Here is a 24,167-nt window from a genome sequence, read left to right on the forward strand (position 1 = left end):
CAATGCATTCCTATGGGTGCGGGATCGCCGCGATTCCGCAAATTAATGAGCATGCTGCGGTTTTTACCGCGAAGCGATTCCGCCGCGGTAAAAACCGCAGCATTAGCACAGCATTGCGGAATCCCATAGGAATGCATGGGATGCTTATTTTTCGCGTTTTCGCGGCAAAATCGCACGGTTAAAACCGCCGCGGAAACGCGAAAAAAATGCAACGTGTGAACTCAGCCTTACACCTTGCACCTTGTTTTACAGTACCAGAGAGTTGGTGTAAATTTGGGTAAATTTTTCCACAATATGAGGAAGTGTGGTGGAAGAGTCCATGGAAGTGGGTGGGGGTTGGCAGCTGGTAATGATGGTGTTGGTGGTGGATCTGCTGGTAGTGGCAAAAGCAAAATAGCACCTAATACTGGAGGTGTTGAGGCTGCGTCATCGTCTGGCTGTCATGTCGGACGCTGTTCACACCACAGCGTCCGGCAGGCAGAGGTAATTCCACCTCCGTCCACTATAGCCTCAGTGGCGCCGGCTTGATCTTCAGGCTCTCGGGGGTTAATCTTGCTGGAGACCAGGTTGGATGTTTAGTCACACCCACGGTCTTTAAATAGTCATGCTGGCCTATGGGCATCGCCGATTATAGCTTGTGTTTCATACCAAGTGGTTCCGGTCTGGAGTGGAGGTGTTGAAGAGAGAGAGATTTGTATCTGGTGGCGTATGATCCGTTGTTATCCTTTCTCCTTCCCATATTTGTGTTTAGTTGTGCCCTGTTCACATTACTGTATATTCCTGTGTGCGTGCGGCGCAGTGCAGTTTAAGTTCTCCCTGTCTGTCATAATTTGTGTGGGGGCTTTGGTGGTGTGTCTCCTCACTGGGTGGAGGGTGGAGGGTTAAGTGCAGGGCTGAGCAGGAGATAAGGAAAGGTTGGAGGCTCAGGCATTTGCACCATCAGCAAAAACCCTGGGTTGAGGGTCAGACAGGGTTTCCCCTAGTTAAAGGGACATCACAGGGGCCCCGGGTATTTCAGCCTTAGTTGAACTAAGCCCCGCGTGACACTGGCTCCACAAGGCCTCAAAGGCTCCCTTTTCTGGGAGTAGGTAAACTGCTTCTAAAGCCGGAGCTTCAAGAACAAGTTTTGGCTTACACTGCTGACTCAGCCTCCAGCTCTATTGCCTCCACTTCTGAAGTTTTAAAAAACAAAAGCACTGAGTCGTCATTGGAGGCTCATGGTCATGAACCACACCTTTCCTTGTGTCCTTCACCCCTACCAAAATTGAAGGATGCGGTAGGCCACACTACAGATTACTCCATGGAGCTGTTTTCACATACCATGCCTGGGTTATCAAGTCAAATCGTGAATTACCCAGGCCAAGATGAATGTGACATGGAGTGCACTGATGCACAGCCACTGCTAGATTTATCTGCTGGTAAATTCACTCAGAGCACTACATTGTCCTCGCAGTGTACTGAGCCAGAATGTGACCCTGATGAAACTCAGTTGCCCCCTCCCGCATACTATACCACCATACACGGTGACACAGAGGAAGGTGCACATGACATTGAAGAGGAGGTGATGGATGACCCAGTTGTTGACCCAGATTGGCATCCATTGGGGGTAGAGTGTGCCGCTGCCAATAGCTCAGAAGAGGAGGAGGAGCATCCGCAGCGGGCATCGACATCACAACAGTTGCTATCTGGCAGGCCCGGAGCAGTCCAAAAACGGGTTACAAAAACCCAAAAAATTGCAGGACAGCTTGGCCAGATGGTCAAAAAAGCACAGCATGCAAGGCCTCAAACTGTCTTCCCTAGTAGGAAGAGTGCAGTGTGGCACTTTTTTGAACAAAATCCTAATGATCAGGCAAAGGTAATCTGTAAGAAGTGCGCAAAGACCTTTAGCCGAGGGAAAAATCTGAGAAATTTGAATACCAGTTGCATGCCAAGACATTTAACCACCATGCACTTGCAAGCGTGGATGGATTACCAAAACTCACGTACCACATGTGCTACTGCTCCCAAAGAAGGTAGTCAGCAACGCAACATTGTTTCCCCCACTGTAAGTCCACCGGTTAGCACACCACCAGCAGCAAATGTTGAGTTGTCGTCGCAAGGGCAAATCACTCAGGGAATCACACTGCTATTGCAACGAAAGACTGAATCTAGGCCATCAGAAAGAACATCAACTCCATCACCATCATCAACCCTCTCTCAGTCCGCCATTTCCACCGCTACTTCCACCATATCCAGCTCTCAAGTCCAGCTCACCCTACCAGAGACTATGAGTAAGACAAAAAAGTAGTCATCCTCTCATCCGTATACACTGGCTTTGAACACCCACATTGCCAAACTAATCTCGTTAGAGATGATGCCCTATCGGTTGGTTGAAAGTGCAGCTTTCCGCGAACTAATGGCCTATGCAGTTCCACGCTATGAACTACCCAGTCGCCACTTCTTTTCTCGCAAAGCCATCCCAGCCCTCCACCTTCATGTGAAAGGCCGCATTGTCCATGCACTCAAGCTGTCAGTGAGTGGAAAGGTGCACCTCACAACTGATGCATGGTCCAGTAGGCATGGCAAGGGTCGTTACGTGTCCATCACTGCGCACTGGGTTCATGTGGTGGATGCAGGGTCCACAGGGGACAGCGGTGGTGGCACAGTGCTGCCTAGCCCACGGTATAGGAAACAGTTGGCTGTAGGCATTCGACCCTCCTCCTCCTCCTCCAGAAGCGAAAGCTGGTCCACAGAGCGCAGTCGCACGAGCACTGCATCCACAGTTGACAGTGTTGCAAACGAGGTGTTCCCCCTATCGATCAGCTAGTGGAAAGCGTCAGCAGGCTGTGTTGCAGATGATGTGTTTGGGCGACAGACACACCGCAGAGGTATTGGCCGACTATTTTCAGCGACAAACTGAGTCATGGCTGGGCAGTCTACATCTTGAGGCAGGCAAGGTAGTTAGTGATAACGGCCGGAATTTTGTGGCAGCCATAGCCCTTTCAAAACTCAGACACATACCTTGCTTGGCTCACACCTTGAACCTGGTGGTGCAGTGCTTCCTCACTAATTATCCGGATTTAACAGGCCTGCTCCTTAAGGTTCGAAGACTGTGCTCGCACATCCACCGGTCGCCGGTACACTCCAGTCGTATGCAGAAGCTGCAGTGATTGCTCCACCTTCCCAAGCACTGCCTAATTATCAACGATGCAACAAGGTGGAACTCCACCCTGCACATGGTTGAGCGGCTGTGCGAACAAAGGCAGGCCGTAATACATTTGTGGGAGAATACACGGGCATGCACTTTGAGGACAGACATGGAGTTGACAGGTGTGCAGTGGTCGAAGCTGAAAGACCTCTGTAAAGTCCTTCAGTGTTTTGAGGAATGCACACCAGATTTAAGCAGTTCTACCCGTACTACACAAGGTATACCGCCCATCAGATATTGTGTATAGATAAGTTTATGAAGTCAATGCAAGAAAGCGGACGGCACCGCTGTTACCGTACTAAGGTCCGTGGCTGGCAGCAGGCGGAGAGCTCACATCCAGGACTCCCGGGTGCTTGACCTCGTAGCAAGACGAATGTAGTTTCCAAGAGAAAAAGGTCACACTCTGCGGGATAATGATGAATGTTTATTGACACTGAATTACATGTCACGTCGGAGATGTGAAGGAGAGTGTGTCGAATGGCCATTTGACACACTCTCCTTCACATCTCCGACGTGACATGTAATTCATTGTCAATAAACATTCATCATTATCCCGCAGAGTGCGACCTTTTTCTCTTGGAAAATAGATACGTTTATGTGAATGTTGAAATTGAGTATATATGTAACTGTTCTCAAGTTTTGTGCCTACAGATAATCTGTAAGAAGTTCTTGAAGTTCTTTGAAGTTCTTGTTTCATGTTTTGATGGACATTGGACCACAGGACTTGTGTGGTCAAAACCAACTTGTACATAGTTCACCATTTGCGCAGGAATGGACCATGGACATTGATGCTTGAACTTATCATCATAGGACTATTTTTGGAGCCTTTGGTTTTTGTAAATTTTTCATTTTTCTTAAATCTTGTAACCTTCATATTGTTTACATGTTTATATGCTTTTCATGTTTTTCTTTTATCAGTCCAGGAGTACTGACTTGCACTAGGGGGGAATGTGGCGCCCCCTGGAGTATGGTTGCCACAGTGGCATTGCCTTCCTCCAGGGAGGGTGATGTCAGGCTTGGAGGCAATGTCAAGTCATGCAGCACAGTTCCCACTCCAGGCCAGCAGAGGGAGCTCTGAACCAGAATTGGGGGGAGTGCTCTCTAAGCGCCAGGAGGGGAAATGAGGAGTGAGTGTGAGGAGGGTAATGAGTGTAGACATGTGGAGAGAAGCTGGAGGTTGAGCTGAGGATAGAGAGCTCCCTCCCAGTGATAGCGCATGATCTGGAGCCTGGTCTCCACGGTTGTATGGATACTGAAGGTCCTGCAACAGAAACCTGAAGAATAGGAAGCTGTAAATGCTCTATTCCCAACTAAGACTCGGAGGCACAACAGCGACATGTGAGCCAAGAGAGATAGAGGGCTACAGCTGTCTGCCATATGAGGTAGTTCTAAGAAAAGATAAGAAGGAGGAACTTCAGTGTAACACTGTACTGCATGTACCTCAAGCCAGCGCTAGGAAGGAGACCTCACAACCCATCTGATAGAGAGATCCCTGAGTTGCTTCAAGGCTAGCCTGCTCCTGTGCCATCTGTAACCAGGACCCTGGACTGCTTTTGCCAAGTAAAGGTAAAGAAACTGCACCCTGTTTTGTCCTTGCCTCCTTCCTGCAACATCCTCAGCACTGCTACATCTATGTGCCAAACACTGCACCCTATTCCTAAACATTCTGCTACACTGCCCTGGGACCAACAGCCCTACCTGTGGAGGGCAACAACATCATTGCTGCACTACACCATCTGTCCCAGAGGATCTGTCTGCAGCGTCGGCTTAACACCTCCCTTGCCGAACACCACAAGTGGCGTCACGAATCACTTATAAACTTTATTCCCAACTCAACCCCTTTTACATGGGCGCCCAGGGCCACGGACCAGGTCACCGCAGCTGTAACAATCCCCTATGAGAGACCGGCCCGGTACCGAGTACCACACAGCCCTGGGAGGGCGACCCATTTGACAAAGTGGAGGGTGTCTATAGGATTGGTGAGAATTTGGATCTCACTAGAGATTTGAGGATGCTGACAATGATGCTCTCAGTCCGAGTATGGATGCAGGCAGCCTAATAAGCAGGACTGCTGCACACACAAAAGGATGGAAAAATGAACGCTTGGTAACTGTGCAGAAAAGAGGAAGAAAAGTATTTTTGCTTTTAACAAAGCAGTTTGCTCAGCAGTGTGCAAACACCAATGCAGCTATCAGGGAGCCTTATAAGGCAGCCTAATAACCAACAGAGCTGATTCACAAAAATAGAGCCTCCCCTTTCACTGCACACAAAGTGTTGTGTTGTAAGTGGAAATCGCTAACAGCAGAAGCAGTTTTTTTGTTCTTCTTCCCTGCCTAACGCTCAGCAGCAGCAGCTCTCCCTATGCTAAGATCGGCATAAGAAAGATGGTGGTCGGCGTTCAACCCTTTTATAGCCCCTCTGACGCCACACAAAGCCAGCCAATCACTTGCATGCCCTTCTCAAAGATTTTGGTGACCGATGCCTATGTCATCGCGTTGCCCACAGTGTGTGTCCTCCATCATTGGCTGAAAAATGGCGCTGGAAGCATCTTTTGAAACGCGACTTTGGCGCTCTGGTCGCTGACCTCGTGGCCGACCTCACGCTATGGTCGGGTTTCGTTTCATGAAACCCGACTTCAGCGAAAGTCGCTGACTTTTGAATATGACCGACCCGTTTCGCTCAACTCTAGTCATCATCATTATCAGGTGGCAAGCCTCTGTCAATCTGACCAGCTCCACTACCTCCAGTAACCACCAGAGGGAGCCCAGAAAGAGAACTCGCAACACCTCTGTCAATCTGACCAGCTCCACTACCTTCAGTAACCACCAGAGGGATCCCAGAAAGAGAATTCACAACAGACTATTACTCCTTCTGACTTACGGCGCTCCGAATGAACAACAGCCAGAATACCACCAATCAATACAATCAGGACCAATTTATTTGACAGCAAACTGTCCATGGAAAAGAAGACTGCCAAAGCATTTTACAAGAACACTCGCCCGTAAAATGGCGAGCAAAAGGAGAGGAGGGGGAGTGTAGGAAGATGGATCGGGCCGGTGGTACCTCTCTCGCGTCGGCTACGAAATCATTGGGACTGTCACCATTGTTGCTGGATGGGAAGCTTTCTGACCTGGACAGACCTTTGCATCCGACTGTAGGGGTCGTGACAGAAATAAAAGAGATGGTGCTCGAGAAAGCTAGACACTTGGAGGGAAGTCAGAGTGCACAGCAGGAGAAGGTTGATTCCCTCATCGTGGAGCTACTCGATAATTCAGGCCCGACCTACAGCTCCCCAGCCCATACACACGCTGACTGTGAGCAACTTATTCGTGTGTGTCCGTTGACTCCAGTGATTGAGAATCAGTCCCGCTCCGCTCCGCTGACTGCCGCGGGCGTGTGTCCTAATTCTGACCAGGTTAATCATACAGAGCCGGGTTGCTTCACCCCCAGTCTCCGCCACTGAACTGAGTGACATTCCGGCAGTGCCACAGACTATGTCACACCACGTTCGTTGCTCTGGGAATGTAGGACCTCGCCTAGAAGAGCCAGGATATGCGCTTCTGTCAGGAGACAGTGGATCTACTTTCTTCAGGATCAGGTGAGAGGCTTCATGCATTACTTGCAGTGCTACCGTGGGATTTCATGCTTCCCCTGCCTGGAAACCATCAGACTGATAAGTTTACCCATTTCATAAACATTCGTTCTTACCCTGATATATTACTCAGTTTAGTCCTCCTCATAACTCTTTCTCTCCGTGCGTGGAGTAACCCCTGTAATAAACCCTTTAACTCTTGCTCTGCCTTCTGCTTGTCACTGCATCCCACGTACCTGTGATTTCTACATATGTTCCCTCACACTGCCTGCACTCCTACTAATTTTTCCCTTGCAAAGCGTTGTCTTCTGAAGCCAGTTCCTGGCTTCAGTGTCCAAGTCACGGAGCCGCATGACATCGCTGCCATGCGCCCAGTCACGTGCACACCGACATCAGCTGCTGACCTCTGATTGGCCGGCAACTTATATTGCGGAGCATGGACCGGCATGTTCCTGAGCTGCAATACACTTCAGCCGGATGTGCGTCCGATTACCCATGTTCAGCTGATGAAGGGGCTGGCGTCGGCGGCGTCCGCACTACGGCGTCATTTTATCGAAGGCACTCTTCAATAAAATGGTGCTGCAGTGCAGTGTGCACATGCGCTGCTCCTGACTTCACACTGCGCAGCCGTCAAGTCTTCAGTCACAAGGACACATTTCCGTTTACATTATAAATATAATGCATGACACACTACATGCAATACAGTCCAAACCCTTACAGCATGACATTAATTGAAACCAAACAGCCCTCATTATAGTTAAGCTATGATAGTTCCCATGACCATTATTGGGTTTGACATCTAAAATATGAGATGTCAGGGATGAATATTATTATTTGACCTTTGTATTGCGTAAATGATCTACAATGATTGGTTCTACATAAAACTTTGAAAATGTGCTCCCTGTTAAGCCTCACCCCTAAAAGTACGCCACTTTTTTCACTTTTGCTGGTATTTTTGGTGAAAAAGGAAACAATTATAGTGGAAGTGGTCATCAAAGCGTATTTCCTGACGGTTCGGAGGGTGGAGGTGCTGCGTAAGGAGTCCTGCTAGCATAGTGTCTGACCCATTTCTTTGCTTGGAAGGATGCATTGGCTTCATCTGCCTAAGGCTTCAAAATACCTTTTCCTGACCCTGATCATATTACTAAAGATACCAAAAAGCAGGTCTGTGTATGAGAAGAATCTAACCAAAAGCAACATAGATGTTATATATATATATATTTGTGCATAAAAGTTGTTAATATTATGCAAATATGAAAAAGAAAGTGTGCAGATACAGTGACTTTCTCTATAAAGGAGCAGATGATGACGATTCCGCTCCTCGGGCCTTGGTTTGCACTTGTGCTGATTTTGGGCATCCAGGTCTAGATCACACATGACAGAGATGAGAAGAGCTGGAATGTGTGACATGTGATCTGTGTAGTTGAAGTTTTCCTGGATTCCTAGAGCATTGCGATCAACCATATGGCCTTCTGTCTGACCATGGGCAGTAAGGTGAAGGAGCAGCCGCTTCCTTCCATCTGTCCATGGCCTTTTAGGTGAAGGAGCAGCCACTTCCTTCTGTATGTACATGGCCAAGTAGGAGAAGGAGCAGCCGCTTCCTTCTTTCTGTAATATCCGGTAGGTGAAGGAGCAGCCACTGCCTTCTTTCTGTAAATATCCGGTAGGTGAAGGAGCAGCTGCTGCCTTCTGTCTGTCCATATTCGGTAGTCTTATCCTTGCCACCACATTGTAGATGAGTCGTCCAAATGGTGACATAGCAAGTATTGCTGAAAGAAGTCCTTCAATTTCAGCCTTTAATTACTTGCTATGTTGCTCCAGAGGAAGGCGAAAAATAATCCTGAGGACTCGTTGATGGATTGTCCTATCAAGGGAAAAAAATTCCTTCCTGATCCCAAATATGGCGATCGGAATAAATCCCTGGATGTTTGGTGCTCAAATCTACGTGGGTGTTATGTGGTGGAAGCTCGGTAGGTTTGTCACAGTCTGATTAATGAGAAAATCCAGTTTTGTTGTCTCATCCGATTAATGTAAATCTTCATTCCTGGATGTTACTGGAATGGGGCTGATTGTTATCAGCTTAATAGTCTTGCTGTAAGAAGAGAAATATACACGTCTGAGAATGAGCTCCTCACATTCAGTATATACAGTTTACTGGGGGATATAACAATAAGGGTTATAGTGGGTAATTGCGTTACTGGGTAGTGATAACATTCTGGATGTCCGTATGTGTTATACTTACATAGCAATATGGGAATGGTGGGTCGGATCTGCCGCACTCCACATCGCTCCAGTCTATGGAGTGGAAGAACGGGTGGGACCTGATGGATGTTGTTATGGCAAATCGGGTAGATGGAGTTTTGCAGAGAAGCTAGAAAATGAATGAGACCATTAGTCATAAGATTATGTATTATTACTGATAAGTTATTACACAATGTCTATGTACTGTGCACATCTTATATTCTATCTATTCTTGTAGTCCACAGTCATCTTTATCCATCTGAAACTACTCACCCCTTTTATGATGTCAACGGTATTAGTGCATATCCCTGGTGGAAAATAAGGGATTTGCTCACGCAGAGACTGGTGGTATTCGTCCAGTGAACCTTTGCTGTAAAATGGCCAGTCCCCTACGCTCATCATATATAGGATGACTCCAAAGGAAAAGGAGTCTGCCAGATGGTTGTAACTTTCCTCATTCATTATCTGTGGGAACATGAGATTGGAGAGAAGCTGAATATAACGGGAAGAATGACACACAGAGAATATGAGTACCGGTCTGTGATTAGATGTGAGCAGGATACATTGGGATCAGATTATCCCTCAATCCTGCTATCGGCACCAGTCACACAGAGATGTTCCTTACCTCAGGTGCTACGTAACCCTTAGTGCCAACAAAGTATCTCACTATGTCACCCTCAGACACATTCATGACTGATAAGCCAAAGTCGGAGATTTTGATATGTCCGGTGTCTTGAAGGAGGATGTTCTCTGGCTTCAGGTCACTGCAGGGAGAAGGAACAGACACTGATTGTGAGGATTATTCATGAAAATAACTTTCTACAATAGATATGTAAGGAGAGAACAGAGAGTCACAGGTGACAGATTTATGGAGGTGAAATGATTACCTATGTATGACGCCGTGTTCATGCAGGAATTGTAGTCCACACACCATCTCTGCTGCAAAGAGTCTGTGGAGTAGAAAGTAAAAGATGGATCAGTGGTACATACACAATCATACGGAGAACATGAGGAGATCACACACGTGTGTCCTTTTCACCTCATTATTTGCTCTTGTTGTCATTTTCCATTGCTCCAGGACTACAATGTGCGGGCAGTGGATTACTAAGATTCAGTATAAGACATTTACCTTGTTGTCTTTGTGTTAAACATCATTGAATCTTTCATGTGGTGAGACAGGTCTCCTCTGGCCATATAGTCCATGGCTATTGCATACTCCGTAGGTGACTCCATAAACACCCTCATAGACATTAGGTAGGGGCACCCGGCAGCCAGTCTCAGGACTTCTACCTCTGTAGAGATTATGTGCTCACAAGATCTCTTGTCCATGATCTTAATGGCCAGCAGTCCTTCACTGACCGGATCTGATGCCAAGCTGACCTGGAGAAAAATCACAGCAGATCAGACCAAACTCCCAAATATTACTCTGTAATATGTCACTGGTTTATTCCAAGTATCATTATATATGAACATCCTGTAATGAATAAGTCCATCCCTCCTGTGTATCTGTGCAGGATACATTGAGGGTCACGGACAAATATAAATTGACACTTACTTTTCCATAGCTTCCTTTTCCAAGATCTTTCAGGAACTCAAGACTGTAAAGGTCCATAGGTTGGTCTGTGTGGACCAGTCCTCTGTGTGGAGAAATCTGTACACTGGCATCACCAAGGCGTCGTGCCGGCATGTATGATGTGTCGATGGACATCATTTCCACTCCGTCGATGGACATCTTATCCATTCCATCTACAAGAGATGATACAAGATTAGCCCCTTAGCGAACACATGATGGAAATGTTTGTCAGGTTGTGTAGTAAATGTATGGATGGGCTCAGAAGCTGAGCATGCATCGTACCAATGCCTGTTGTATTACATAGCTGCCACCTGCCTATAACTTCAGCGACCAGAGCGTTCTCCGATTACTGTAGTTTATCCATTTCAATGCTGACAATTGTATTTAAACTAAGTGACTTCCAATTTGTGTCCACACAATTGCAGGACATAATTGCTGGGGGTTGATTGTTTGAAATGACTACCTGGGCCTGCTGAAAGCCCCTGTCTCTCACTTTCCTTCTCCTGTGAAGACCAACCTGGCTTAATTTCATATGAGAACATTAATTTAACTATATACAGTTCTATCACAGTATATAGTACAAGCGATCAGAAAATCACAGGTTCAAGTCCCCTAAGGAGACTAAAGAAAAGAAGTAACTGAAAAAATTGTTACAGAAGAAAACAGAAAATAAATCTAAAAACTTAAACTTTCCCATTAATAATAGCAATAATAATGATAATAATAATTTGCATCTCTATTATCACCACATCTATATTGGTCCGATACACAAAAATGCAATATTTATTATTATTAACGCAAACCGTAAACACTGAAATGAGAAAAAAAATGAAAATTGATTTTTTGAGAGTGCCGTATCCACCTAAACAATTGTAATGAAGAGATATCACAATGTCCGGTCTACCCAAGACAGGTATCAATAAAAGCTACAACTCGACATGCAAGAAATAGGTCCTCACACAGTTCCATCAAGTTATCAAAATCAAAAAGATACAATGTCTCAAAATATGGGGATACAAACCAAATTTTTTTTTTTTAAATTCACAATATTCTTTCAACATCAAGTAAAATGAAAACCCCTATGTATATTCAGCATTATCATAGTTGCCACTGACGTGGAGAAATATTTTGTGAGGTCATTTTTACCACTTTTTTTTACCCACACTTTAAATCTTTTTCCTTATTTTCCAGAACATTGAATGGTAAAATATATAATGTTCAAAACTACAGCTCGGTCCACTAAAAAAACTAAAGTCCACACACGGCTACTTTGGCAGAAAAATTAAAAATAGTTATTGGTTTTATAAGGAGTAAGAAAAAAAAACAGACAGTTACCAGCTCAAGAAGGGGTTAACATATAGCTCCAGAAGACATATTACAATTTTATACAGCATTATGCGAATGAGCAGAAAATGTCTAATATTTGGGCTCCCATTCATCTAAACTGTCCATTAGCAAAAGTTCCTGTTGCCCATAGCAATGAATCACAGCACAGATTCTATTTCTTAACATTCTATAGAACAATGAAAGCGCATTGTGATTGGTTGCTATGGACAACAAGGACAGTTTTTCTGCACTTTCGATAATTGTGGCCAGTACATAATATTAGGAGTATAATCCCACTCACCCCAGTCGTATTATACTGAGCAGTGTCCATCTTACCTGATTCCTCTTTATCCGGTGAGGTGTGTGGTGGAGAATCACTCAGCTGTTTGTTCTCTGGGATGGAGATGTTTTCAGCTGATGTCCTGGACATCCGTGATGCACCATTCCCATTTATAATGGGTTTAGCATAGATGAGACGTCTTCTACATTGGACAACCCAGTCTCTGCTGTTCCTGATCCCCAATTTTTGCTTCGCTCGTCATGAAAAACAAAAGGGGTTGCCTCACCCTAGGGAGTCTGTAAGGCAGTGATTTCCCTTAGGCCGCAACAATGGAATATAGAATGTGATGATGTCATCACATCACTTGTGACATTGGTTTTATTGTGATGTCACCATAAGAGAGACGATAGAGATAGATAGACAGATAGCTAGATAGATAATAGATAGAAAAGAAATTTAAAGGAAGATGAACCAAATTTTTGCAGATGTTTGCATGTACATATATACCCTGTGTGCACAATTTGTATTTTTGATTCATTTTATTATTGAACAACTACTGTGCTGCTGATTGATTCAAAATGTAAATAAATCTGAAACCTGAATATTTAGGAAATTAAAAATAAAGTTTTTTCTTTCTTAGGAGAATATCTCTGTGCGCAGAAGTATTGAGTAACTATTATTGTGCAGAATTATTATGCAACTAATTGAAAAACATACATTTTCTCATCTCATGTGTTTATTTTCCTCTTACAGTGAGAATAATAATCAAGGAACTCAAAAAGTTAAAAAATACATTTCTGACATTTAAAAAATATATATCAGTGCCCAATATAGCTGCCCTTCTGTTCTTTAATAGACATAAGCCGCTCATCCATCGACTCTGTTGCAATCAGCTTTTTGAGCAACACCAACCACAGCCTCCCAGACGCCGGTATTAGATGCATTGATACATAATGTTTTAGAGGTTCCCAACTGGATTCAGGTCTGGGCCTGTTTTGGAGGTGGTATTGGCCCCCTAACCTCTTGGACCCCTGTGTGGCTGTACAAGTTGCACCAGGTCTGCGCCTGGGTCTGGGGATCATGGACTCACAGGGCCGACGTTATGGGCAGGCAGACCAGGTAAGTGCCTAGGGCTCCCACTACTCCAGGGGCCCCCAGCCAGCGGCACATCACACAGCCGCTATGGGGCCCCTGTGAGCCAGGGTGGCCCGCCTGCCCCCAGTGCCGACTCAAGCCGCATTGAAGGAGGCAGTGATGGAAGAGAGAGTGTCAGCTGACGCTCCCTCTCCCATCATTCCCCGCTCTGCCTCAGACACAGCAGGGGCGCGATGACATTATCACACTCTCCCTGTGTGCCAGACAGAGCAGGAGGAGACAGGAGCAGCCAGCAGCGCAGGCACGAGGAGGTGAGGAGTGTTTTATTTTATTTTTTTGTTTTTAAATCAGTGTGAATACTGGACTGTGGGGCCACTCTGGGGGGACTATATACCATGCTGGGGGGTTATATACCATTCAGGGCTGAATTATGCCATTCTGGGGGGACTATATATCATGCTGGGCTGCATTATACCATGCTGGGGGGGCTATATACCATGCTAGGCCATATTATACCATTCTGGGGGGCTATATACCATGCTGAGTTGTATTATACCATGCTGGGGGGCTATATACCATGCTGGGCTGTATTACACCATTCTGGGGGGGCTATATACCATGCTGGGCTGTGTTATACCATTCTCAGGGGGGGCTATATACCATGCTGGGCTGTATTATACCATTCTCAGGGGAGGCTATATACCATGCTGGGCTGTATTATACCATGCTGGGCTGTATTATACCTTTCTGGGGGGCTATATACCATGCTGGGCTGTATTATTCCGTGCTGGGCTGTATTATACCTTTCTGGGGGGGCCATATACCACGCTGGGCTGTATTATACCGTGCTTGGCTGTATTATACCATTCTGGGGGGGCTATATAACATGCTGGGCTGTATTATACCATGCTGGGCTGTATTATACCATGCTGGACTGTATTATACCATTCTGTGGGGGCTATATACCATGCTGGGCTGTATTATACCATGCTGGGCTGTATTACACCATTCTGGGGGGCTATATACCATGCTGGGCTGTATTATACCATGCTGGGGGGCTGTGTAACATGCTGGGCTGTATTATTCCATTCTTTGGGGCTATATAACATGCTGGGCTGTATTATACCATGCTGGGCTGTATTATAACATTCTGGGGGGGCTATATACCATGCTGGGCTGTATTACACCATGCTGGGCTGTATTATACCATTCTGGGGGCTATATACCATGCTTGGCTGTATTATACCATTCTGGGGGGCTATATACCATGATGGACTGTATTATACCATTCTGAGGGGGCTATATACAATGCTGGGCTGTATTAAACCATGCTGGGCTGTATTATACAATTCTGGGGGGGCTATATGCGATGCTGGGCTGTATTATACCATGCTGGGCTGTATTATACCATGGTGGGCTGTATTATACCATGCTGGGCTGTATTATACAGCACACCTTCATATACAGCCCAGTATGGTATACAGCCTGTATACCATGGTGGGCTGTATTATACCATGGTTGGCTGTATTATACCATGGTGGGCTGTATTATACCATGGTGGGCTATATACCATGATGTCATGTATACCCTGGTGGGCTGGGCTGTATACCATGGTGGGCTGGGGTGTATACCATGTGGTGCTGGGGTATATACCATGTGGTGCTGGGCTATATGCTATGCGGCTGTGTTATATACCATGGGGGGTACATTTTACATTATATTCTATAGGGGGAGGCTGTGTTATATAATATGGGGAGGTGGGCTGTATAATATTCTATTTGGGGCTACATTATATTCTATGGGGGGCTGTATTATATTTATTATATTCGATGGGGGCTGCATTATACTATATAAGGGGCTGCATTATATTCTATGAGGGGGTTACATTATATTCTGTGGAGTGTTGCATTATACTTTGGGGTAGCTGCATTATTCTCTAAGGGGTGACTGCATTATACTATAAGAGTGGGGCTGCATTATATTCTATGGGGGTTACATTATATTGTATGGCAGGGCTGCATTATACTCTGTGGGGTGGCTGCATTATGCTCTATGGGGTGGCTGCATTATACTATATGTGGGCTGCATTATACTGTATCAAGGACTATGGGGAATACATTATATGAAGAACTATGGGGTGCATTATGCTATGGGAAGTGAATTGTATTTCATGGGTGACTATGGTGGTGCATTATACTATATGGAGGACTGAGGAGTGTATTATACTATATGGAGGACTATGGGGCAGATTATATTATTTGGAGGACTATGGGGTGTAAACTGTAGATGTGCTGCTGATAACATGATACTGTATGGTGATCCGTTAGGGTGTGTGAACACGTTGCGGATTAGTCTGTGGCTTTTTCTGCAGAGAATCCATATCTCTTGGCAGAAAACGCAGGGTTAAACACATGCATTTTTCCTGTGGATTCCTAGCACGTGTACAGCGGATTTGATGCAGGTTCTAGTTCCGTTTTGGCAGTGCGGATGAGAGAGAGAGATTGATTGATTTGTATGTCCCAGAACATACACTGCAGCTGAGGTTCCGCAAAAAAGAAGTAACATGCTGCGGAAAATAAACCGCAGCAAATCTGCGCGGAATTTTCCGCAGCATGTGCACGGTGGATTTGGTTTTCCATAGGATTACATGGTACTGTAAACCGCATGGAAACTGCTGCGGATCCGCAGGACCAAATCCGCTGCGGATCTGCAGCAAAAACCGCAACGTGTGCACACACCCTTAGTGATCCATTAGTGATTGTTCTGTCCCCATCATTCTTTCTCAGATGGTGGAAAGAGGCCGGGAAACAAGTGTTGAACGACTTCTTCAATTTTGTCGATCTCAATTACCGGCCTGAACTCAGCGCATGTACAGTAAATACAATCGAAATGCTTCTGTGATGTGCAATATGTTTGCATTTAGGGCCCCATTTTAAACTTTGCCTAAAACCGGCCCTGTGGACTTATCAATACCTTTATCATCCAGTAACTGCGTACCCAGTCTGGTCACATGAGGTCGAGTAATGTCCTGCACTAGGAGGAGCCCAGGGTCCACTGCACCACGGTAAGGTCTGACAATGGCTCTGAGAATTTCATCCTGGTACCTAATAGCCATCAGGAGACATTGGCTATCACATAGTACCCGTCCTACCAGGTGATGGTGCAGACTGCATAACATTCACCACGGCGTCTCCAGACTATCACATCTGTCACTTGCTCAGTGTGAACATGCTCTCATCTGTGCAGAGAACGTAGGACCGACCAATTCTGGTGTTCTCAGGTTTGTGCCACTTGAATTACAAGGTGCTGGGCTGTTAGTGAGGAGGCTGCGAGTAGAGAATTCAGGTGGGAGAAAGGGAGTAAGCGAGCCAGTGGAGGACCGGGCAGAGACAGGAGATTGGCGATATAAGTGTATGTTTTTTTATTTTTTAACCAGTCTGTTTATTGTGCTTTTCATTCTGCAGAGACTACAAGAAAAAAAAACAACAAAGTAAAGGACAAATACAGATCGTGTTATTGAATATCTAAACTTTATTAACCAAACAATAGATGTGCAAGAGTAATACAACAGGATGACAGGGGGTGCATATCCAAATAATAATGTGAATAATCTAATAACTGTAAAAATTGTGTTTCCAAAGAAGCAGCTGAATAGAGATGAGTGACTTTGCCTTTTTTCGGGTGGAGTCGGGTTTCATAAAACCCGATTTTCGCAAAAGTCGGGTCAAACGAAATCGGCTGATTATCATGAAAAGTCGACGGCCGACTGAAACACGAAACCCAATGCAAGTCAATGGGGAAGAAAAGTCGGCAGTGAGTGGAGGACAGGAAACACACCTACAGGGCCCATTTTAATGCCAAAAACATCAATTCTTATTACTTAAGCTTGTCAACCTTAATTTACTTTATAATATTAGTTAGGCATTGAAAACTGGGGGTTATTTGGCTAAAGTTGTGGGGGGGGGGGTAGGGCTGGCTCCAGATTTTCGTGGGCCCAGGGCCAAAGAGTGTCAATGGGCTCCTTTAACACATGCCACAATTCATGATCCTCTGATATGGCAGAGAAATAGCGGTGTAGTACAATGAAAAATACTTCACTTCTTACATCACATGACTGATACCCATTTTAAATTCTCCAATAGCTCCAAAAACGGACAGTATATTACTCCATACAGTATTATGGCCACCTCATAGTGCGCTATACAGAGTAATGAGGCCCATACATTTCTCCATACAGAATCATTGGTCCCATATAATGTTCCATACAGTATATGATGAGCTCCACATAATGCTACAGTATATGTTGGTCTCCATGGATGAAGCTTTACTGTCTTATGGGCCCATATAATGCTCCATATATAATGGGCCCCATTTCTAATGCTCCAGTGTATAATGGGCCCTGTAAATGCTGCTCCATTGTCTGATGTCCACCTTTGGAATGCTCCAGTGTATGTTGGGCCCCATATATCATTCTCCAGAGTATAGTGCTCCCCAAAAATTGCTCCCAACCTTTAAAACAATTAAATAAGTCTCCTCGCTAGGGAATCCCTGTACTAGTCTGGACTCCTCGTCATCCCCATCTTCCATCTCTCTGCACTTGGACTGTTTAGGCAGAGGGCGTACAGACGTGATGTCATCGCGCTCTCTGACCAGAATGTCACTGTCAGGAAACGCGGAAGACGTCACGGTGGTGGAGCAGGGAGACGTAATTATTTCAACTTTGCAAGTGCTGTGATCCTGAGCAAGTAGGGGGGCCCACTTGTTGGCGATGGCACTGGCACAGGGCCCCTCATAGTACGGCGGTGTGTCTGACAGTGGGTGGCAGAGACACACCGGCAGAGACACTTTTGCATACTATGAGGGGCCCTGTGCCAGTGCCATCCCCCATGAGTATGCCCCCCCACCTGCTCAAGGAACCTGCACTTTCATCTGCATCTTCCTCTTTGTCACCATGTAAGGTGGTATAGTATGCGGGAAGGGGAACCTGAGTTTGATCAGGGTCAGATTCTGGCTATGTAGAGTGCGAGGTGAATGTAGTGGTCTGGGTCAATGTACCAGCAGAATCATCTAGCAGTGGCTGGGCATCAGTGCACTTGTGGCGCCCCCAGGATTACAGTCGTCACAGTGGCATTACCTTCCTCCTAGGGAGTGTGATGTCATGCTTGGGAGCAACGAAGGATCTCTCTAGCAGTTAAACCAACACACAACACAGTTACCACTACAGGCCAACAGGGATAGCTCTGAACCTGACTGCTGAGGAGCTGCTCTCTGTGGTCGGGAGGAGGGAAGTTAGGGCAGTCTGTGAAGGGAAGGGAAAGTGTGTAGATGTGAGAAGGGGAGCTGGAGGATGAGCAGAGTTAAGGCTCACTACTAGCTGGAGCGCATGGTCCGGATTCCGGTCTCCGAGTTTGTAGGGACACTGACGCTCCTGCAGCAGAAACCGGAGGAAGTAGCAGCTGTAAATGCTCTGTTCCCAACTCAGGCTCGGAGGCCCCAGCAGCGACTTGTGTGAGCCAGAAGGAAAAGGCTACGGCTGCCTGCCATACAAAAAAGTTTCAAAAGAGAGTCAACAGGGGGGAACGTCAGTGAACTCAGTACTGCGAGTACCTCAGATAAGAGCTAGAATGGAGGCCACACTACCTATCTGCAGAGAGAGAATTCCTAATTTGCTTCCAGGCTGACCAACTCCTTCTCCATCTGTATTCTGGGTCCTGTACGGCACTTACCAAGTACAGGTAAAGGAACTGTATGACTGCACAGCCAGCTCCATAACCCTCACCAGAAGCCAGAGGCAAACCCGAAAATGAGCTCACAACAGGAAAAACTCCCAGGAGAATTCTCAGAGGCGATGCTGACCCTCAATTACTTTGTCTGTGGAGACAGCGAAAACAGTTCTTGTGAAGAAAGGTTTGCTGTATCGCAGTACCGTGGACCCCATCACCGTTACTCATCTCCATCAAATTGTGATCACAGGGAGAGGTGTAGACAATGTCCTCACTGCCTATCATGATCTGTCAGGTAACTTTGGAGTGCAAAAGACACAAGCCACAGGCCGTAGGTGATTCTATTGGATTGGCATGAGAGGACACATTTAAAAATGTGGATAGGAATGTCACACGTCTGTGAGTCGGAAAACCGTGAAAGCTGATGATAAACCACCACTGCATCTCATTGTGAGTTGACGTCCATAACAAATGGAAGCTATTGATCATCTGAAGATAGAGCCCAGCAGGACAGGGCATAGCTACGTCTTAACCATCATCTATCAGTTCACCAAATTTGTATTGGCAGTCCCATTGAAGGATTTAACAGCCCAGACTACACAGCGGTGGAGCAGGGAGAGGTAAGTTTTGCAAGTTCTGGTGCCCTGAGCAAGCAGGGGGGGCCCACTCGTGGGCGGTGGTACTGGCACAGGGTCCCTCATAGTACGCCGGTGTGTCTGACAGTTTGGGTGTGCACCCCCACCATCACAGACACTTGATTGTACTATGAGGGACCCTGTGCCAGTGCCGTTGCCCAAGAGTGGGCCCACCCACCGGTCCAGGGCAATGGCACTCGCACGGGTGCGTGCGCCAGGTGGTGACCCCGGCCCTGGGGGGGGAGGCAGCCCAGTTAGGGAGGTTAAAAAAATGGCATATGTTGATGTTGGACATTCAGCAGCTGAAAATGGAGGAATTAGAAAAGTCCGAGGAAGAGGAGGACAAAAGCGATCTATTTTTCAGGCAACCTATGTATCAGCAGGGGAAGGTGGGACAAAATCCTTTGAAACCCATACATGGTTCATTTTAATGAAGGTTAGATCATCAACATTTTGGGTCGACAGACGGGTCCTTTTTTCTGCCAGGATTGATCCAGCAGCACTGAAGACTCTTTCGGATAGCACACTAGCAGCAGGGCAAACGAGCTCCTGTAAGGCACATTGTGCCAATTCAGGCCAGGTGTCCAGTTTACAGGCCCAATAGTCAAAGGGGAATGACCTGTGAGGGAGAACATCGATATGGGAGGAGAAGTAGTTTGTAACCATAGTTGACAACTGCTGTCTCCTGTCACTTTCAATCGATGCAGTATTATAACCAGTCGTGTGAGCGGTACTTGAAAGATCAGTCCACAACATGGTCATGAAACCCCTGTGTCCAAAGCCACTTCGGCTGTGTGCACCACATACACCTCTTCCATGTTGCGCCCTTCGGCTCGTGGGAGAACTATCACCGCCGCTGTGTGATGGGAATGCCTCAAACAAACAGTTTACCAGAGTTACTTGTTTGTTAGCCAATATTAGCTCTAGGTTCTCCTGTGGCATGATGTTTTGGAATTTGCCTTTATAGCGTGGATCCAGGATGCTGGCCAACCAGTAGTCGTCATCATTCATCATTTTGGTAATGCGGGGGTCCCTTTTTAGGATCTGCAAGGCATAATCACACATGTGGGCCAATGTTCCAGGTGTCAATGATGCACTGCAAGTGCTGAGTGGAGGAGCACTTTCTGGCAAATCAACATCCCTCCAGTCACGCACAAACCCTGTACCTGACCTTGCCACGCCAACATTTTCTCTTGCCCCCTGAGAAGCATCCTCCTCCCCTAAATAATCATCCCCATCATCCTCCTCCTCTTCCGCTTCTTCCTCCACCTCATCCAGGAGAGTTCCCTGAGCAGACAATGGCTGTCATCAAGACTTCCCTCCTCCTCTTCCTCCTCAGCTGCAGACGCCTGATCCTTAATGTGCGTCAAAGTTTGCATGAGCAGACGCATAAGTGGGATGCTCATGCTTATGATGGCGTCATCTGCGCTTACCAGCCGTGTGCATTCCTTAAAAACACTGAAGGACTTTACAGAGGTCTTTCTGCTTTGACCACTGCACACCAGACAACTCCATGTCTGCCTTGAAACTGCCTGCCCATGTATCCTCCCACAAATGCATTACAGCCTGCCTCTGTTCGCACAACCTCTGAACCATGAGCAGGGTGGAGTTCCACCTTGTTGCATCGTCGATAATTAGGCGGTGCTTGGGAAGGTGGAGCAATCACTACAGCTTCTGCATACGACTGGAGTGTACGGGCGACCGGTGGATGTGCGAGCACAGTTTTCACACCTTATGGAGCAGGGCTGTTAACTCTGGATAATTATTGAGGAAGCACTGCACCACCAGGTTCAAGGTGTGAGCCAGGGAAGGTATGTGTCTGAGTTTTGAAAGGGCTATGGCTGCCACAAAATTCCGGCCGTTATCACTAACTACCTTGCCTGCCTCAAGATGCAGACTGCCCAGACATGACTCAGTTTGTCACTGCAAATAGTCGGCCAGTACCTCCGCGATGTGTCTGTTGTCGCCCAAACACATCATCTTCAACACAGCCTGCTGATGCTTACCACTAGCTCTTCGATAGTGGGACACCTCGTGTGCAACACTGGCAGATGCGGATGGAGTGCTCGGGCGACTGTGCTCTGTGGAAGAGCTTTTGCTTCTGGAGGAGGAGGAGGAGGGTCGAACGCCTACAGCCAACTGTTTCCAATGCCGTGGGCTAGGCAGCACTGTCCCACCGCCGCTGTCCCCTGTGGAGTCTGCATCCACCACATTAACCCAGTGCGCAGTGATGGACACGTAACGGCCCTGGCCATGCCTACTGGACCATGCATCTGTTGTGAGGTGCACCTTTCCACTCACTGATTGCTTGAGTGCATGGACAATGCGGTCTTTCACATGCAGGTGGAGGGCTGGGATGGCTTGTCGAGAAAAGTGCCGACTGGGTAGGTCATAGCATGGCACTGCATAGGCCATGAGCTTGCAGATAGCCTTCGCTTTCAACCAACCGGTAGGGCATCATCTCTAACGAGATTAGTTTGGCAATGTGGGCGTTCAAACACTGTGTACGAGGATGAGAGGATGAGTACTTTCTTGTCCTACTGAGAGTCTCTGGAAGGGTGAGCTGGACTTGAGAGCTGCATATGGTGGAACTAGCGTTGGACAATGCGGACTGAGAGAGGGTTGGTGATGGTGATGGTGTTGGTGGTCTTGCTGATGGCCTAGATTCAGTCTTTCGTAGCAATAACATTGTGATTCCCTGACTGCTTTGGCCTTGCGACAACACCTCAACATTTTCTGCTGGTGGTGTGCTAACCGGTGGGCTTACAGTGGGGGAAGCGATGTAGCGTTGCTGACTGCCTTCATTCGGAGCAGGTGCACATGTGGTACGTGAGGTTTGGTAGTCCATCCACGCTTGCAAGTTCATGGTGGTTAAATGTCTAAGCACGCAACTGGCATTCAAATTTCTCAGATTTTTCCCTCGGCTAAAGGTCTTTGCGCACTTCTTACAGATAACCTTTGCCTGATCATTAGGATTTTGTTCAAAATAGTGCCACACCGCACTCTTCCTACTATGGAAGACATTTTGAGGCCTTGCACGCTGTGCTAATTTGACCGTCTGGCCAAGCTGTCCTGTGCAACTCTGGGTTTTTGTAAACCGTTTTTCGACTGCTACAGGCCTGTCAGATAACAGCTGTTGTGATGTCGATGCCTGCTGCGGATCCTCCTCCTCCTCTTCTGAGCTATTGGCAGCGGCACCCTCTTCCCCCAATGGATGCCAATCTGGGTCAACAACTGGGTCATCCATCACCTCCTCTTCAATTTCATGTGCACCCTCCTTTGTGTCACCGTGTAAGGTGGTATAGTATGCGGGAAGGGGCACCTGAGTTTCATCAGGGTCAGATTCTGGCTCAGTACACTGCGAGGACAATGTAGTGCTCTGAGTGAATATACCAGCAGAAAAATCTAGCAGTGGCTGTGCATCAGTGCACTCCATGTCAGATTCATCTTGGACTGGAGAATTCACGATTTGACTTGATAACCCAGGCATGGTATGTGAAAAGAGCTCCATGGAGTAATCTGTAGTGTGGCTTGCCGCATCCTTCACTTTTGGTGGGGGTGAAGGACACAAGGAAAGGTGTTGTTCCTGACCAGGAGCCTCCACTGACGACTCAGTGCTTTTATTTTTTTGAAACTTCAGAAGAGGAGGCGAGAGAGCTGGAGGCTGTGTCAGCAATGTAAGCCAAAACTTGTTCCTGAAGCTCCGGCTTTAAAAGCGGTCTACCTACTCCCAGAAAAGGGAGCCTTCGAGGCCTTGTGGAGCCAGACGATGATGCAGGCTCAACACCTCCTGCCTTAGGTGCTATTGTGCTTTTGCCACTATCAACAGATGCACCACCAACACCACCACCATCAGGACCAGCTGGCAACCCCCGCCCACTTCCACGGCCTCTTCCACCATACTTCCTCATTTTTGTGAAAATGTACCCAAAATACCACCAGCTATATGGTACTGTAAAACAAGGTAGAAGGTGTATATAGTATTGGAGAGAATTTGAATCTCACTAGAGATTTGAGGACGCTGAACTAGTATCTCAGGGCCAGTAGAGATTACACCTCAATGTAACAGGCTGAAATTGGATGGTGTATGACAAGGTGGAGGGTGCATATAGTATTGTGGAGAATTAGAATCTCACTAGAGATTTGAGGATGCTGAACTAGTATCTCAGGGCCAGTAGAGATTACACCTCAATGTAACAGGCTGAAATTGGATGGTGTATGACAAGTTGGAGGGTGTATATAGTATTGGTGAGAATTTGAATCTCACTAGAGATTTGAGGATGCTGAACTAGTATCTCAGGGCCAGTAGAGATTACACCTCAATGTAACAGGCTGAAATTGGATGGTGTATGACAAGGTGGAGGGTGTATATAGTATTGGTGAGAATTTGAATCTCACTAGAGATTTGAGGACGCTGAACTAGTATCTCAGGGCCAGTAGAGATTACACCTCAATGTAACAGGCTGAAATTGGATGGTGTATGACAAGGTGGAGGGTGTATATAGTACTGTTGAG

This window comes from Dendrobates tinctorius, unplaced genomic scaffold (assembly GCF_039654945.1).
Source record: "Dendrobates tinctorius isolate UK_male_01 unplaced genomic scaffold, ASM3965494v1 ptg000107l, whole genome shotgun sequence".
In the NCBI taxonomy this organism is placed as follows: domain Eukaryota; kingdom Metazoa; phylum Chordata; class Amphibia; order Anura; family Dendrobatidae; genus Dendrobates; species Dendrobates tinctorius.